Source organism: Manacus vitellinus, unplaced genomic scaffold, assembly GCF_001715985.3.
Source record: "Manacus vitellinus isolate BGI_N305 unplaced genomic scaffold, ASM171598v3 scaffold_11_pilon, whole genome shotgun sequence".
NCBI lineage: Eukaryota > Metazoa > Chordata > Aves > Passeriformes > Pipridae > Manacus > Manacus vitellinus.
Window position 1 is genome coordinate 7050392 of NW_021938895.1, and position 12685 is coordinate 7063076.

Sequence of the window (12685 nt, forward strand, 5' to 3'; positions counted from 1 at the left end):
TTGCTCCTCTCATGTCAGCAAATCAGAAGCCAGATGCCTTACCTCTTTTTTCTTTATTTCCAGACATAGAGCAGTGAGTGTCTTGCAAGGGTCAAACAAATATCTGTGTATTCAGAAGCAAAAATCATGATCATGCTGAAGGGTTTACAGCCAAGCCAGAATGTTTCAGAATTTATTTTTGAGTCAATATCCACACCCAAGCTTTTGTTGCAAAAATCGGTTTTAAAATAAGGGATAAAATACTTTAAAATTGATGGAATTTTCAATATAAGTTTTTACTTAAATATATAGATATTTTCAAATGTTCATCTATATTATATGCAAATACAAAGAGTTTTACTTAATTTTTTATTGATATTCTGTAGACATAATGTCTGCATAGGCTGGCTAGAGTGTGAGTTATATGTTGCACGCATAAATTTCTTTCTTTTCCCTATAGCAAAGGTCAAATGATAGGTCTGGGCTCTAGAGACCCTACCTTCAATATCTTGTATTGGCTTAGGGTAACCTCCAAGTTGCTCATGACCAATAGACTGTTAGCTCTTTAGATAACGTGATTCTGGAGCTACGTTTGTGCCAGCATGTGAAGAGGGTCAAGGACTGGTCTCTGATTGAGACCAACAAGAACTTATGAATAAACAGTTAAAATTAACAATTAAATTTGCGTTTATAAAATAAAAATATCTTATCTCATGTGCTGTTAAAAAACCAGCAGTGTTAGGGATATGATTATTTCAACCTTTTGTGATATCTGCAGGACACTGTTTAAATCTGGGAAGTACGGGTGTTATATCATGAATATATCCTTAGAAAAATAAGCATCCTGACTTTTCCACCCTCATGCTAAAAGGAAGTCTGGTGAAAGTTTCATTTGGAGTCCTATCTGTGATGGTTTGGTGTGGTTGTGGAGCCAGGCTGATGCAGTATGCGATAGTGGAGGCTTCCAGAAGTGATGAGATAGAGGAAAACAAGGAAAGTATTTTTGGAATAGAGAACTTAAAACAAGCAACAGGTGTGAGATTTGCTCAATGAACAAATAACCCAGCAGTTAGATAATCACTGCACCTTATCTGGAAAAGGCTTTGCCTCACTCTGCTAGGTAGAGCTTCCTTTCCCTGCTCCCATTGACTAGAAGATTTGGATTAGGAAAACATCAACTCCTCATCCTCCCTAGGTAAATGCGTTGGCAGTATCTAACAGTATCTGCATCTAAGAGTAGATCCACTTGGACACTAATCTAAGCTCCCTGGCACTTCTGTATTTTTCTCCACTGATGTACTAGGTAGAATCTATTTATGCGTCTGAACACTTGTTTGAGAGCTTGTTTGGGGATTTTCTGGTTTCCTTGTAAGTGTGGTCCTAGCATTTGCACTCGCAAATGACATTTGAAGTTCCTTGCTTGATCAGAGCTGTATAATCACATGAACACTGAAGTCCATCTGAAACCTGGAGCTTTTGCTCTGTTCCCTGGGAGTCTGAGAGCACTACTATGAGACTAGATATGAGAGTAGTGGGAGAGGAATACCTTGTTTCTAGAGAGTCAGAAATAATCTTTTAATGATATTCCCCTACTCGTGCAGGCTGTTAAGACATGACTGAGCCTAGATTTAAAAACTTTTGCAAAATTTGTCATTAGCATGTTCACCTGGTGGGAGAGAGAAAAACCTCCTTCCTAGAAAGACATCATACACCACCATAATTGGCAACATGTGCATTAGATGCACAACTTAAAATCAAATTGGCATGTCTCAGAGATTCCATCTGCTGTCAGATATAACCTACCACAAAGTGAGCAGCAGATCTAGACTCACTCAGACGCTCTGTCTCTCCCCTAAAGCTTCAATGATATGATAAAGTAGGAGTCAAAGTACAGGATTTGTCACCATCATTCTGTTAAGTATTCTGAAGAAAGATGTGATCATCAACCTGAGTAACAATGGCCAAAAAAACTATGAGTCCACTCTGTCTTGTGTGATTTCTTACCACTTTTTACATCTTCTTCTGATACATCTCATGGCAATCATTGCTGAGGGAGGTTATTGGACAACTGAATCACCAGTTGACATGATTTTTCCATACTAATTTTTTCCTAGAAATGGACTTGACAACAAAATCAAATAAAAAAGGTTATTAATTAGTATTAAAAGGATGGCTGGCATCTAAAGGAATGTACAAATCTATAAAACAACAGCATGACTTCTAAACAAAATATGACAAAACATGGTTGATCCTGTAGAAGTCTGTTAAGTGCAGCAATTACAAACCAAAGAACCTCAGTGGCCTCAGTCATTCCTTCCTCATGGTTAAAATGTGTCATGGTAGTGGGCACTGTGTTGCAGGACTAAATCTTCATCTTGCTGTGTATTGTCAACAAGGTGAAATCCACATGCATAGAGATTAAAATATTGATTTTAAAGGGAACAGGAGCGGGCATTTGCAGTTCATCTGTCACTAACAGACAGAAAACATTTTCTTGACTTTGAAGATATTCATATTTAAAATATTTTTAGTTGTAATAGTAATCCTTAACTATTTAAAAAAAACCCACTGAACTAATTGGAAAGAACTATTTATCACAGCCCAGCATTCCCAGAAGAGGAATCAATTTATATAAACATGCTAAAACTGACCTATTTATGAAATGTTATGGAGAGCTGAGAAGAGAACCACAACAGATCTTTATCTTATGTTCACTGTTTTAAAAGATCAACGATTGCATGAAGGCTGAACATAGCTATGGCATATATTTTAGACATGAATGTCAAGGTCATCTAAAATCTGTTGCCAAAGTCACTGTGATTGCCAGCAAAATGTAAACAAATGTTCCAGGGCTCTCATTACACGCTTAATATGAATGTGCTTCCCTTTACACATAAATCACTATGAACACAGCAATCAGTTGCTCCTGTGAACGTCACTAAATACAAATGTAGATGAAAGAAACCATCATAAGTAGTAGATGTAGCCCTTAAGGAAAAAAAAAAAGACACAAGAAGGTTATAGTTGTAATTTAATATTTGATAATATGCTATTTAAAAAGTAATAGGCAATTTTTTGTTAATGCTCTTTAATCTAGTAGATTAATATACACATCAGAAAAATATCTGAAAAGACCAAATACAGTCTGCAAGTTCTATTTTGTCCATAAAATATCTGTCACCTTCAGAGAGCTTTCCGCAGACCTCATTTATCTTAACCAAAGAGGAAAATGCCCACACAGTTGAGATCAATTGCAAAGTTACCATAGAAGCAGAGCGGCAGTTTCTTGCAGCCTTAATCTTACCAGGCAAGGATTTTTTAGAGTAAAGACTGCAATAGTTCTCTTTCATTCGGTGAGAGTTCACTATGCATGGTCAGGTACACTTAAGAAACACTGGGCAGCTCAAAAGAGCCTCCTTCTGTCAGGACTTTTGTGTATCAGGTTGACAAAGTCCAGTTACATCATTTGCTCCTCTCCGTTACACCCAGAGGCCTGAAGATGCAAGATCTGTGTTCTGAGTTCCTTGGGAGACTGGGCATGTACTGCAGAATGTGTTGTATTAGGAGTGGAGCTGCCTGAAGTATCATTCCGCAGCTCTGGTCTCTGCACTGATGTTCCTGATGTTGATACAGATGTTTCTTCTGAGCACCTAGTTACTATAGAAAGTTTTAAGTCATACCAAAGTACTTTACCATTGCTGGAGATTGCAGCGTTCAGTCTCAAATTCTAGAGTTTCCCTAAAATCAATGCAGAAGTGAGGCAAAGCCTTAAGCAACATTATTGCAAACTTACAAAATTAGAACACATGGAAATATAGACAAGAAGTAAAATGATTTTCCAAAGGAGAGAAACCCATAAAAGTTTTGGAAAGAGCAAGATAGAGATAGTCTGACAGTGCCCTGTAACAGTGTTTTATTTATGATATTGCCCAGTAGCATTGCTCTAAGCTAAGACAATCACCATGTAAACATGGATATTTCTTAGTGTTAGTTTTATTTGCTGAGGAATTGAGTGAGAGATAGAGGGAAGGCAGACATAGCAAGGAGGAAAGGAGGGGAAAAGGCTGACAGAAAAAACAAGGAGAGTGCCAAAGCAAGGAAGATAGTGTTTGTGTTTAAAAGAAGAACTTGAAGCTGTGCCAAATCAGAATTTTCTTTAGGAACTTGAGAGCTGAAAAACTTCATGAGACTGCTCAGATCATGGGCAGAAGGAGACACTGCAAGTTCACTGTAATGTGCTGTTGCAAGGCTGGGGAGAGAAAATGGAGAAAAGAAATAAATGGCCACCACTGTAGAGAACTGCAGGAAGATAGAACATAAGCCTTAGCAATTCTTTCAGTAAGCCTAGCTCAGCAGATGGTGTTTAACAAAATCTAGTAGCGGGCAGGGGATTTCATACCCCTTCTATTCTAGGACCAATAAATAAATCAATAATACACACACATAAATAAATACAAAACCAGATGAAATTCAGCTGATGAATTTGGTTTAGCTCTGAGTTTGCAGGGGGAGGCTTCTGGAAGCTGAAACTCTGAAACTCAGGCCTATAAATGGCTGAACTAACAGGAACTTGGAGAAACTCTGTACAAGTTCATAAACTCTTGGAATGGCACAAATGCATTTTGATTGGAACTACACTGGAGCTGAGTTCAAAGGAGGGGTTCACAGTTTTCACTTCTGGTGCACTGAGATGAGACTTCAATGAGACAGTCTTGTTGGGAAAATACAGTTCATATGGAAGGTAATTTTGAAATTTTATTTCCAGCTCAACCTAGGTCAGGATAGTTTGTGTCTAGAGTGTAACTGTACCAACAAAGTTGCAAGAAGAAATTTGCTTTCACTGCCATAAAGTCCTGAAAATTTAGTATTTTTTAATGCAGACCTTAAAATATGGCATCACATCTGTGGCATTTGTAAGGTAGGTAAGATTTGTAAGGTAGGTAGTCAACCTCCATGGCATATCATGAATTATAGACTTTCATTTAGAAGCTGAAATGTTGAATTTGGACATAATCTAAAGCTCCCCTCCCCATGAAAGGAAATAATGAGATACAGGGCTGCAAGGTCTTCGTATAAAGGGTTTCAAATGTTTAATAAGGGATGTTAACTCATTAACTCATCAGTTAACGATGTTATTGCCATTGAAAATATTCAGTTCCTACAAAAAAAGGATAAAAGAGTTGAGCCATAGTTTCTCCCCATCATGTATTTCAATGTGAGGCAGTATGGTGCATTACAGTAAAAGAAACTTAATGGGTTGGAAAAGGTTTATAAAATCTTGTGAGGTAAGGAAAAAGGTAACAAGGAATGATGGTTCACTGTGCTCTCTCTGGTCGTCCATGGGCATTTTCCTACTGGACACTACTGGAGACCATATACTGGACCAGCTGGATGTTTTGTTGACTTAGTCCTGTGGTTGTTCTCATGTAGAAATCATCACTATTCGAAGTGCTGGATGGCATTGTTCTGCTCTGATACTTTCAGGGAACTGAGAAAAAAAAAGATCTTGACCAAAACACTGTTAGTTTCTTTAATGAAAACAAAGGTAGTGACATTTTCTCCAATATGCAACTAAACAAACTTTACAGACACCATTCTAAGATGGAAACTCAGAGCATCCCATTTCCTCCTCCAAGCACCAACACACTAACTGCTTACAGAATCACAGAGCTGGGTGTGATCTCAAGAAATCACCTACATATCTCCTGACTTACAGTGCTGTATTTCTGTAATTTCTGACAGAAGTAGTTCTAATCTACTTTAGAGATCTTCTGTAAGGGAAAGTTTACAGTTTCCCCAGATACTTCACTTCTGTTTGAATGTGAGGCCCAACATGACTTTTTTATGTTTCAGTTTCTTCTTACTATTTTTTTTGTCTGTCCAGCCTCAGTAGAATGTATATTATTTTCATTTTCTTGGCTGCAGTCTTTTATATGTTATTATGTCCTTCTCCCAGAGTTTTATTTTGTAGACCGAGTCCTAGTTCACATTTGGGATCAGACCTTACCCTAGGCACTCCATTCTACTTTTAGTAAAAGAAAATGTATATCATGTAAGTGATGAAAAAATCTGTATTAAAAGTGATAACAACAGCAGAAACCTGTGTGTGTGCAGCACTTTATCCATGTAGACCACAGTTTTGGATTGGATTCGAGGGCTCTGTGTAACCACAATGTTCAGGAGCTTATGGAAGAGCACAGTGGCAGAAGTAGTCTTTACTATTCTACATTTTATTAAAATACTTTATCAAATATTTGGAAATATCATACTCACTTATACTCACTGACACTACAGCTGATCTGTTGCTGCATTCATGTTGCACCAAAAGAGACAAATAAAGTAATAGATAAATAGTTCTTACTATTAAAGTCTACAGCCATTTTTTATATATATTATATATATATATTTAATATTTATATATTAACCTCCAAATGAAACTGTGTATCTCAGGCCTGATTAACTAAATGAGGAATTTGTATTAAAAGGACAGATTTTTCTTGGGTTTTCTTTTTGATGTATACAAATTTTAATACCAGTACTTACATATTTTCAGTGTTGTGATAAACTTGAACTGTGCAAGGGACTTTCATGCTCTCAAAATAATTCAGAGTTAAAGGTCTCTCTAGCTTGCTTCACTGGATATCTGTTTACTCTTAGGAATACTGAAGATTTAAAACAGTATGACTCTGTCCCTTGTCCCTGATTAGTAATTCAGTAGAAGTGTCATAAAAAAAAAATCAAAGAAATGAAAATAAGTGGCATGACACAGGAGACCCCATTTGAGCAATGTTTCAGCTCATGCTGGAAATGGAATCTCCAGTTTCATTTGTTTTGATGTACTGTATAAATATTTAAAGAATGCAAGAATTTTATCCAGCCTTTGCTGAATTTCAGTGTCATGTCTTGGTGGGGGTTTTAACGCTGATACTAATTACTCCTAGAATTGCTGGTTCAGCAGACCAATGGGGGATGCATGTAAGTCCATTTCTTCTCAGAAAAACAATTTGGAACAAGTTTGAGTTGAAGCAATGGTTCAAGTCTCATTGAAATGCCGTGGAAGATGGTGAGCCTTGTTTGTATGTTGTGGAATTCAATGCATGCACGATGAATCTCACCTAACCCTACTCTGCCCATAGGCCTTTATGTATCTAAGCGCTTTTTGGTGTAGAAAGGGTGCTTTCATATACAGTGAAGTAATTTACAAATGACTAATTTAAAATAGCCAAATGACTTCAAACAACAGCGTAATTAAATAATGCTTTGTGATACTTTTATTTACAGCATGCATATGTGTATGAAAATCTCCTAACATGGTTATTGAGAAATCAGGTCCTTGTAAGATTAGAGAGCCAGGACAAAGTCACAGACAAACAGTGGGGTAAAATCAGCAGTTGAAGATTAATATACTAATGTGACAGCTGTGATGCGGCTGATGCATTGTGGATTAAAATGAGGACCTCCAGAGCTAAAAATATGAAGTGAAGACCCTAGAATTTCTAGCACAGGTTAGTAATAGGATCACATCCACCAACAAAATATGTATTATGGAGACATGTAGTCTATCTTGGAGAATGAAAATCTGCCACTTAAAAATCTATCAGACTCACAGGGTGATTACTCTGAGCTGTGACATGAAAACTTGGGGGAAACCATAAAATACTGTCCGTCGTTTGGCTATCAATTTATCATACTTTCCAACTGTGTGTTTGCTGAAGAGTGTTCAGAGCATCTGAACAGAAGAAAACATGATATGGGAGGATACTCCTGCGGGATCAATCATTTAGCCACTATGACTACATCCATACTCTTAAACAAAATAAGCCAGGGTTGCTTGTCTGGCCCTGAAGTTAAGTGCCAGAGGATGATGCCTGTACAAAAATCCCCTTGAAGAGGGTGGCTCTGTCCAGGCTACTGGTTGAGAGTGTTGCTCGTTTTGTGCTTTTGCAAGCTGTGTTCATGCACTCTGAGTCATTGCATCCAAAGCTGTACCTTGGAGCACCTTAGGAATTCAATGATAGGGAAAAACACAGGACAGGACTTGCTCTTGTACCTAGCCCTGTTTTATCATGAGTGAACTTTTATCAGATGAAGTTCATGGACAAGGACTTCAAAGGACTTCAATCTATCCAGCCTATATACTGGTGGTGATACTGGTAAAGGAAAGACAGTGTGTACGACTAGGTGCTGGATGACTTATTATTGGCTCAGAGAATAAGGTCCAAAGCAGAGAAAGACTTGATTGGTTCTGAACTTCACTAGTGTGCATGGTTCATCAAAAACTTCCCAGACAAATATTTTCAAACCTTCAGTCTTTAAATGTAGCACTGTAAGAGAAAGTGTTGGCTTTCCCCATAAAATAATGGATTTTTGTTTAAATAATAGCCCAGGAAACAGAAAAAGATATTGTTAAATGTTACTGAGGTGTTTTTGGGAGTCTCGGGACTTTACTTTTCTTTGGAAGATAGATTACTCATGAAGGCATCATTTAAAAACTTGAAGACTTCCATACTGCAGCTCACTGAGCAGAAGAAATATGGGGCAGTACCAAAAAATGTAGCCTGGTTTTGGAGCCTGGGGAGGTGGAAGGCAGGTGGCATCAGAAATGTAGGTTTTTGATAGCCCCAAATAACTTCAGAGTCAATAGTTTCTAAAATTTTGTTTTGTTTCTGGAGTTAAAGAAATGTTTTTGATTCTTGGGGTTGTCCTGTGCAGGCCCAGGAGTTGAACTTCAGTGATCCTTGTGGGTGTCTTCCAACTCAGGATATTCTATGATTCTACTTAATTTTCTTGAAAAAAAAATAGATAAAAAATTTTTGTTTTCATTAACATTGTCCAAGAGAAATCCTCTCCCCAAAATATTTTCCTGTTCATTTCAGAGAGAACATATCTTGTATGATCTACTCCTTGAGAGATCGTTCCCATGTTTAAACATGCCTGTGCAAAAATATGGGCAGTATACTTATTTAAATTGCTTTATATATAGATGAATGTAACACTGACCTGAAGTTGTTAATCTCACTTCTAAGCAATGTTGTCTTTTCTCCACATGATAGAACTGTCCTTTCTGGAGCTTAAAAAAAAAGAGGTTGTTTTATGCTCTCGGTCTATCTGTCTTTAAGGCAAGGGAATAAATTACGGTCTCCTCATTTTGCTCCAAGAGATTTAGGTAATTCACAGTGCTGTGTAAATAGCTCTTGAAATTTGCCCCATGAGAGATATGCAATTCTAATAGTCTTCTGCCCTTGCTACCTCTGAACTGTGACTTCCTTCCTTCAAGGAGTCTTCTGTTTTCAAAGACAGGACTGCATTTTGGTTTTGGTGCAATGAAATTTTGCAAAGAAAGCACACAATGTTCTCTCTTGTAGCCTTCACTGTTGGCTTTTCTAATTTTGCAACGTCTTGCTAAATTTTTCCATGCCTTGGAATTTTGATAAGAACACCAGGAGTAACCAAGAGAAAGTTCAAAGTGGACAAGAGGAGAAGAAGCTTCCTGATTAGCAAGAAAAATAAGTATTAAATGGCCAATATTATGACAGATCTGTAATACATGTCCAGTTAAAAAAGAACAGTTGGAAAAATGTATACAAAGGTATAACAGGTCCATAATTACATTTGCCCTAAACCAGTGTTTATGAGCCTATTCATAGAAGATAGTTTATGAACCTGCTCTGGGATCCTTCTGGTTGAAAGGCAGTGTATAAATATAAAATCGTTCTCATGCAACCATGGCTGCATTATGTGCTGTATGGTGGACGACTGGAGAAATTAAAAACATGATGGACTGTACGTAGAGTGTGCTGTGAAATACAAACTAATGAACAAATGTGCTAATAAGCAAATGATTAAATACATAAATTAGGAAGCATAATTTGCAGTAGAAAACATGATTGTTTGCAGATGACCAAGGTTTATTACCTTGAAAGAGAATCTCAAAGTAAAGCAAGTGCAGTTTCATTCTTTTCTTTGTATCCAGGTCAATTAATTTTTACTTTCCACAGTGTTGAGGGAGGAACCCAAGATTAGTTTTCGGAGTGTTACATGAATAAGTAAAATTGATGTGATATCTCTATCTGGAGAGTGCAGTTTTACATGCGAGGATAAATTACTTTTGTGTCACTTTCAAATCTTAAATAGCCTCTGTCAAGAGAATAAAATATCCATTAAAAAGATATTTTTAATGCTTATCAGACGTGTTTCTGTGCCAAATACACACTATTCTGTTAAGTACAGAATAGTGTTCTGGTTACTCCTTTGATCTCAATATCTTTCGTCCTGGTCTGCTGCCAAGGATCATTCACTCTCTGCACACATCAGTTGGGACAGAAAAAAATGAATGCAACTGAATTCACATCTCACTTCCCTATTTCTCTCTCTTACTGACTCTGATGTCTCCAGGGAAGCTATTCCTCCCTTATTCTGGTGTGAGTAACACCACCTACAGCTGTACTTCAACACAGACAGGTGATATTTTTCTTGCTTAGACAAATAACAAAGTACCCCTCTTTAAAGCTTGGAGCTGGCCATGTTATGATGACTTTTGTGAGGAAGGACAGCTTGTGGCACAAATACATTACAAAGTATAATGCAGAGCTACTGAGCTAACTTTGCCCATGTCAGGATGTGATCACCTCAGCATGGTACTGTTGGTTTAGGTGCCAGCAATATTAGTTCAGGTGCAGCAACGTGCTAACACTGCTCTGCTACTTCCAACATTCATGTAATTTTCCGTGCCAAGCCTTGCCATCCCTTGCTCAGCTTTGATCTGTGGTAGTACCAGGACTAAAAGAAGTCCCCTGTCTACCTGATGCCTCCTCTTAGATACCCCTATCTGCATTTACATCAATCTCTTTATTGGATTTAATCAAAATAAATAATTCTCCATTTATGTGGAAATATTTCTGTCTTCATTACGATAAATGGAGTTAAGATATGTGTCACAACCAGAGACAGAGGAGGACAAAGGCTTACTTCACAGGTGTACCAACTACCTGACCACTGACCCATTCTCCTTCCTTAATTCAGAATCTGGGTTTTTGTCTCTGTCTTATGAAGTGGTGACCATAGCAGGGATTTCACTGTGGATGCAAATATGAATTTGGTCTCAATCACCTACTGACATCATCTCTCAAACATATCTACCTCTCAAACACTACACCTCTCCTATGAGGAAAGGCTAGGAGAATTGGAATTGTTCAACCTGGAAAAGAGAAGGCTTTGGGGTGACCTAGTTGTGACCTTCCAATACTTGAATGGAACCTTCAAGATGGAGAAAGACTATTCGCAAGAGCATGTAGTCCTGCATGTAGCAGGACTAGGGGGAATGGCTCCAAACTGAAAGAGTTTATATTAGATTAAATTAGAAATTTAAATTAGATTAAATTAGAAAAAATTCTTCTCTGTGAAGGTGGTGAGGTATTGGAAGAGGTTACCACTAGAAACTGAGGATGGTCCATCCCTGAAATGTTCAAGGCCAGGCTGGATGAAGCTTTGAGCAACCGGGTCTACGGGAAGGTGCCCCTGGCCACAACAGGAGAGTTGGAAATGGATGACCTTTAAGGTCCCTTCAAACACAGTCCATTCTGTGAATACAATGATCATCTAGTCCAACTTCCTGAGAACTACAGGACTGGCCAAAAATTCAAACGTTTTTAAGGGCATTGTCCAAATGCCTCTTAAACACTGACAGGCTTAGGGCATTGACCACCTCTCTAGGAAGCATATTCCTGTTTCTGTATTGAGTTTGATTTGGTGAAGCTGGGATTCTGTGTTACCATCAAAGAAATAATAGCAATGGGCTCAATATAGTCAGTATATGCATAATTATTGGCAGCCTAAACTTTCATTTTTGCACTAAAGCACCATAAATGTTCCTTAGAGAGGGATTGATTAGGATTATTGGATTACTTATACCAATTTTAAAGGTATTTCTGTGCTGCAAGGGTGATAGAAGGGCCCTAATTGAATTAAAATAAGACCTTTCCAGTCAAAATTGCTTTGAATTGCTGTAATCATTTAATAATGGTAATATGCTCTCTTGATCCACTGCAAGTGTTCCATGTCTGCAAAACCTATGACACATCTTGCAGTGGTAACCCTTGCAGAGCCAGGTATAGTGGTGAATGCCAGAAATTCCTTCGGTAGTTTTCCAAAGGATATGTGTTTTTCTGTGTATGTGTCTATGTGTGTCCAACTCTGGTGTTGAAACAGACCTTGTGGCACACAACACCCACAGAGGTGGCTCCTATTCCTGTCTGTGAACAGTCAGAGCATCACCTCCTCTTGCAGTAACAGAGATTGCACAGGGTTACAGTCACGTGGTAGCTGCAGTTATCCTGAAACAGTATGCTTGTCCAAGTTACGCACTACAGACAGCAGATGGGAATGACCCATTACCTGCTTCTAGAAATTCCTCATGCACTGGAAATTTTTTAGTTTCCTTTTGAATTATTTGAACTTATTCCAAAAATCCTGTCTGTTTTGAATTTCTTTCATGATCATTCTCATTCTAACACTTGATGAATAAATTTTGAATACCTTTTCATTTACTTATTAATATCTGATCGGGGGAAGCACTTCTGATGCAATAAACCTTAAGAAAGTAATATAAGACAAATTTTCAGCTTCTGCACAAAATGGGTCTAGTTTTTCAGAGTCTTGCACCTCAAATTGGTGACCAGGCAAGTACAAAGCAAATGTAAATATATAC